The sequence below is a fragment of the Oncorhynchus clarkii genome, chromosome 20, assembly GCF_045791955.1.
Source record: "Oncorhynchus clarkii lewisi isolate Uvic-CL-2024 chromosome 20, UVic_Ocla_1.0, whole genome shotgun sequence".
Lineage (NCBI taxonomy): Eukaryota > Metazoa > Chordata > Actinopteri > Salmoniformes > Salmonidae > Oncorhynchus > Oncorhynchus clarkii.
Window position 1 is genome coordinate 67,516,032 of NC_092166.1, and position 6,876 is coordinate 67,522,907.

Genomic DNA, 6,876 nt, shown 5'->3' on the forward strand with positions numbered 1-6,876 from the left:
TTTTCTACCATGGTTATGCCCCTATAGGATGACAATGCCCCCATCCACAGGGCATGAGTGGTCACTGAATGGTTTGATGAGCGTGAAAACAGTGCAAACCATATGCCATGGCCATCTCAGTCACTTATGGGAGATTCTGGAGTGGCGCATGAGACAGCGTTTTTCACCACCATCAACAAAACACCAAATTATGGAATTTCTCATGAAAGAATGGTGTCGAATCCCTCCGATAGTAGAATCTATGCCAAGGCACATTGAAGCTGTTCTTAAGACACTTTATGCTGGTGTTACCTTTATTTTGGCATTTACCTGTATATATACAGTACAGGTAAAAATGTTGGACACACCTACTCATTCAAGGGTTTTCTTTATTTTACATTTTCTACATTACAGAATAATAGTGAAGACATCAAAACGATGAAATAACACATATGGAATCATGTAGTAACCAAACAAATCAAAATAGTTTTATATTTAAGATTCTTCAAAGTAGCCAACCTTTGCCTTGACAGCTTTGCACACTCTTTGCATTCTCTCAACCAGCTTCCTGAGGAATGCTTTTCCAACAGTTTTGAAGGAGTTCCCACATATGCTGAGCACTTGTTGGCTGCTTTTCCGTCATTCTGTGGTCCAACTCATCCCAAACCATCTCAATTGGGTTGAGGTTGGTTGATTGTGGAGGCCAGGTCATCTGATGCAGCACTCCATCACTCTCCTTGGTCAAATAGTCCTTACACAGCCTGGAGGTGTGTTGAGTCATTGTCCTGTTGAAAAACAAATGATAGTTCCACTAAGCCCAAACCAGATTGGATGGCGTATTGTTGCAGAATGCTGTGGTAGCCATGCTGGTTAAGTGTGCCTTGAATTCTACATAAATCACTGACAGTGTCACCAGTAAAGCACCCTCACACCATCACACCTCCTCCTCCATGCTTCAAGGTAGGAACCACACATGCAGAGATCATCCATTCAACTACTCTGCGTTTCACAAAGAAACGGCAGTTGGAACCAAAAATCAAAAATTTGGACTCATCAGACAAAAGGACAGATTTCCATCGGTCTAATGTCCATTGCTCATGGTTCTTGACCCAAGCAAGTCGCTTTTTTTTTATTAGTGTCCTTTAGTAGTGGTTTCTTTCCTCCAATTCGACCATGAAGGCCTGATTCACACAGTCTCCTCTGAACAGTTGATGTTGAGATGTGTCTGTTACTTGAACTCTGTGAAGCATTTATTTGGTCTGCAATCTGAGGTGCAATTAACTCTAATGAAATTATCCTCTGCAGTAGAGGTAACTCTGGGTCTTCCTTTCCTGTGGCGGACCTCATGAGAGCCAGTTTTATCGTAGCGCTTGATGGTTTTTGCGACTGCACTTGAAGAAACTTTAAACGTTTTTCAGATTTTCTGGATATACTGACCTTCATGTCTTATAGTAATGATGGACTGTTGTTTCTCTTTTGCTTACTTAAGCTGTTCTTGCCATTATAGAAACTTGGTCTTTTATCCAATGGGGCTATATTCTGTATACCAACCCTACCTTGTCACAACACAACTGATTGGCTTAAATGCATTAAGAAGGAAAGAAATTCCACAATCAAGGCACACCTGTTGAATGAAATGCATTCGTGGTGAAGCTGGTTGAGAGAATGCCAAGAGAGTGCAAAGCTGTCATCAAGGCAAAGGGTGGCTACTTTGAAGAATCTCAAATATAAAATATATTTAAATGTTTTTAACACTTTTTGGTTAGTACATGATTCCATATGTGTTATTTCATAGTTTTGATGTCTTCACTATTATTCTACAATGTAGAAAATAATACAAATAAAAAAAAAACTTGAATGAGTAGGTGTGTCCAAACCTTTGACCCGTAATGTATATACACTTACAAGCACAGACTCAGGGCACATAGACATACAAGTACAGACTCAGTGTTGGTAAAGTCAAAGTTTTATCATAATTCCAAAATTCTCATCTGCTTTTTTCTCTGTGGGGTGTTTTCATTGTACGCAAAATAAGCCTATCATTATACAGAATCTGAATGGATATACATTATATATACAAAAGTATGTGGACCGTCTTCAAATTAGTGGATTCAGCTATATCAGCCACACCAGTTGCTGACCAGTTTATAAAATGAGGCACATGGCCATGCAATCTCCATAGACAAACATTGGCAGTAGAATGGCCTTACTGAAGAGCTCAGTGACGTTCAAAGTGACACCGTCATAGGATGCCACCTTTCCAACAAGCCAGTTCCTAAAATGTCTGCCCTACTAGAGCTGCCCCGGTCAACTGAAAGTGCTGTTATTGTGAAATGGAAACATCTAGGAGCAACAACGGCTCAGCCGTGAAGTGGTAGGCAATACAAGCTCACAGAATGGGACCACTGAGTGATGACGTGCGTAGCGTGTAAAAATGGTCTATTCTCAATTGCAACACTTACATCCGAGTGTCAAACTGCCTCTGGAAACAACGTCAGCACAAAAACTGTTCGTCGGGAGCTTCATGAAATGGATTTCCATGGCTGAGCAGCCGCACACAAGCCTAAGATCACCATACGCAATGAGAAGCGTTGACTTGAGTGGTGTAAAGCTCGTCGCCATTGGAGTCTGGGGCAGTGAAAACGCGTTCTCTGGACGGATGAATCACGCTTCACCATCTGGCAGTCTGACGGACTAATCTGGGTTTGGTGGCTGCCAGGAGAACACTACCTTCCCCAATGCATAGTGCCAACTGTAAAGTTTGGTGGATGAGGAATAATGGTCTTGGGCTGTTTTTCATGGTTCGGGCTAGGCCCCCGTCCAGTGAAGGAAAATCTTAAAGCTACAGCATACAATAACATTCTAGATGATTCTGTGCTTCCAACTTTGTGACAACAGTTTGGGGAAGGCCCTTTCCTGTTTCAGCATGACAATGCGCCCGTGCACAAAGCGATATCCATACAGAAATGGTTTGTTGAGATTGGTGTGGAAGAACTTGACTGGCCAGCACAGAGCCCTGACCTCAACCCCATCAAACACCGTTGGGGTGAATTGGAATGCCGACTGCGAGCCCGGCCTAATCGCCCAACATCAGTGTTTTACCTCATTAATGCTCTTGTGGCTGAATGGAAGCCCCCGCAGCAATGTTCCAACATCTAGTGGAAAGCCTTCCCAGAGGAGGGGAGGCTGTTATAGCAAGGGGGGGGCAACTCGTATTAATGCCCATGATTTTGGAATGAGCTGTTCGATGAGGAGGTGTCCATATACTTTTGGTCATGTAGTCTATGATCACTGTTTTTTTCTCTAAATAAATAAATGTTCAATAATGGTATGGATACTTTAAAGGGTATGGAGGAATGGTGTTGATGTGAATGCAGAGTGAAATTAAATTGTATGACTGTAACCATGGTAACAAACGCTGAGACAATGTTTTTAGTAAACAGTGAATGTGTTGAGTAGGAACATCACATGAAATTATAACTAATAATAGCTCATTTGCTACAATGATTATCTAAGATTGTTTCCCTATAACGGCCCACAAGTCTTTCACATAGGAATATCCAACACTTCAGAGGAACACTGAGGAGGATGAAGTCAGTGTTTGTGTGACCCACCTGCCTTTCATCAGTGTGTAGGTGCTGTCTGTGTGTATGGTTAACGGGTAGTGATACATCGTATCAATAGGCCTGTGAAATGATTTTACGTGGCTACAGCTGTCCCCTCCTGACCTTGCCCAGTCCACTCTGCTCCACTCGGACCGCTTTATCAAGGTGAAGGAACACAGAGCCTTATTACAGTACCTTATTTATGGCCTGGCTTGGTATGGTCTGTCAGCAAGCCTTAGTGCTCAAAGAAATACTTTCACTTTCTCTTGTTTTTTCCTGCTCTCTCTCCCTTCCTCTTTTCTCACCCCTATCCCACTGTAACCAGCTAGCCAAGCCAAACAGAGTAACACAGAGGCTACAGTGAAACGAGAGAGAGAGAGAGAGCGCGAGACAGTAATGAGGGGAAATTACATAACTCAATGATCTCAATGAGAGGAGGGAGTTGAAAAACATCAATGACAGTAAATCATTCATCACTATTTTAAGCAGACTGTCCAAACCCCATCCCTCTGTCCGAGTCGTAGACACAGGCAGACTCAGACTGTGCCATAATGTTGTTTGTAGAGGATGTGTGTCAGATGGTGTTGAAGCTAATGTGATCCCAGTCAACCTGATCCAGCACTAACCTACTAAAATGTCCAAGCCAGGGATATGATTGGTTAGGACAGAGGATAGAGAAGATAGAGTACAGGGATTGGAATGGGCTGGCCTACACCCTTGGTTAATCCTTTTGTTGAAAACATATCTCTTGACGGTAGAGACGGGGGATAGAGGCAGGAGGCTATACCCATTAACTGGGGTTAGGGGACTCCTCAGAGGTACTGAAAAGCTTCACAGAGCCTCTCTGAGCCTCAGAGACAGACATACAGCCTGGAAAGGACATTAAAAGATATTGACAGAAGCAAAGTTCAAAGGCCTTTGGAAGATGAAAAGCAGGGCCTGTTTAATCATGGGTAACCAGTTTGGGACTACTTCACTGATTTCCATCTGTGGCTTGGTGACTTTTCATAAAGCGATCCTCCATGATTGAATAGGGCTCTCCTTCTCCTAATGCCTGGCTGGGGGAGTTGGGACACATGGACCAGATTGTAGGCTGTGGCTTCCGACAGAACTACTGTGGGAACTAAGAGACTCCCCATAAGAGGGAAAAAGTTGCTTTTACAAATCACAGAAATTGAAATATATTTACTATTTTGCTGCTTCTCTCTGAATTGTATGTATTTTTCACAACATGCTGTAGTTGCACGTGTCCTGTGAAACAGCTGTCCACAAGTGTTTCCTTTTTTGGCTAAATCTGCCCATTATAAATTAATTAGCCAGGTTATTGCTTTTCCGGACCCTTTTGGGGTAATTGACAGCATGTGGAACAATCTGGGTGAGATGTGTTCTACTTAAGAAATTACAGGTCCCCTCCCTCTGGGTCATTAAAGTCCCTGTACCCCCTACGCATGCACACACACACACAGTCCATGTTTGATTAGATAACACAAGGGGGCACACAAGGAAGTAATCATAAATCCCTGGGCCCCCTGGGTAGAGGGGTATTGGTACCACTATCAAAGCATTGTATTTAGGCACCGTCCCATTGAAGTTCTGACGGACCCCGACTTCAAGAGCCAGCCATAAAATCCTGGACCCCTAATTGGCCTATTATGATATCTAATGATCCCTGATGATGTTATCGACTGGGCGAGGGACCAAAAGGAGAGGTGGGATATTTAAGCAATAAAGCATGAGGGGGTGTGATATATGGTCAATATACCATGGCTAAGGGCTGTTCTTGCGCACAACGCAACACTGGATACAGCCCATAGCCGTGATATATTGGCAATACACCATTAACCCCCGAGGTGCCTTATAGCTATTATAAACTGGTTACCAACATAATTAAATCAAATCAAATCAAATCAAATTTTATTTGTCACATACACATGGTTAGAACTGTAAACAAGTAGATTTGCATCATGCATCCTGCCAATGTTATATTGTCTCATATACCACGGCTTTCAGCCAATCAGCATCCAGGGCTCGAACGATTTCTATAAAAAAAATTGATAGAGAACAGCTAAAACATTCCATCACTATGGGTGTGGCTTATTAAGATGATATATGTTTTGCAGTGTCCAACATGAAAAAGTAATTATTTCAATATAAAAATTGATTAAACCAACAGTGCCACATTTTGTTCTTGCTTTAGTGTTTTCCTCTTATGTCCACCAAATGTTTTTTATTTTTTATTTTTTATCATTCACGTACGATTGATTTAAACAAATGATGCTGATTGATTTGACAAAAGGTTATGGAACAATAGAACAGTAATAGCTTTGGTGATATCAAGCCTTCCCAGAGATGATCAATATTCTCTCAGAATATCTTTATGTTATCATGATCTCATACCGTGCCACTGGAAAAGCCCTTTCAACCAGTTACTAGACACAGTGGTGGAGCTGACTGTGGGACCTTCAGAATGACAGTGTGCATTCCAAATGGGAAACCTATAGTATCTACCAGGATTTATTGTAATATACTGAGTATGTATTCTGTGTGATGAAATATATTCTTTATGATACTATGATGAGAAAAATAAAATAATTTGAAGGCACCCTAATGCTTTGCTGGCTCTGGGCATGACATTGAGGTGACCTGATCTGAATCTGATGATGACAAAAATACATTATTGCCGAAATAAAAAAAATATTAAAAAAACTACTAAGTGTTGTTGTCGCCTGCTTTCTCTAAGTTACTGTTTTATACTGTGTTAAAGCTGCAATATGCACCTTTTTAGGCAAACCCACCAAATTCACATAGAAATGTGAGTTATATATCTGTCATTCTCATTGAAAGCAAGTCTAAGAAGTGGTAGATCTGTTCTATTTGCACTATTTCTATGCTTCCCGTGCTTAAGTATCATTTTTTGTATTTTGTACACCAGCTTCAAACAGCTGAAAAGACAATATTTTTAGTTATGGTTTAGGAGGTACACAATGACTTCTTGTTGTGTCACATAAACTGAAATTAGAGGAACTTTTAGAATTTTTGTGACCAGGAAATAGCAGATCGGTTTCTGCATATTGCACCTTTCATATGATCATTATGATGGTGATGATGATAATGATGATGATGATGGTGATTATGAAGATGATGACTTGTAGAAACTGAATGTGAAACTTCACAAATGAAAAAGAAGCCAACTTGATTTATCAAGTAAGATGTAATTAGTCAAAACGTGCACACAGCTATTCCTTTTTGACTCAGCATATAAATTGTTACTGGCCCTTTAATGAACCGCGGC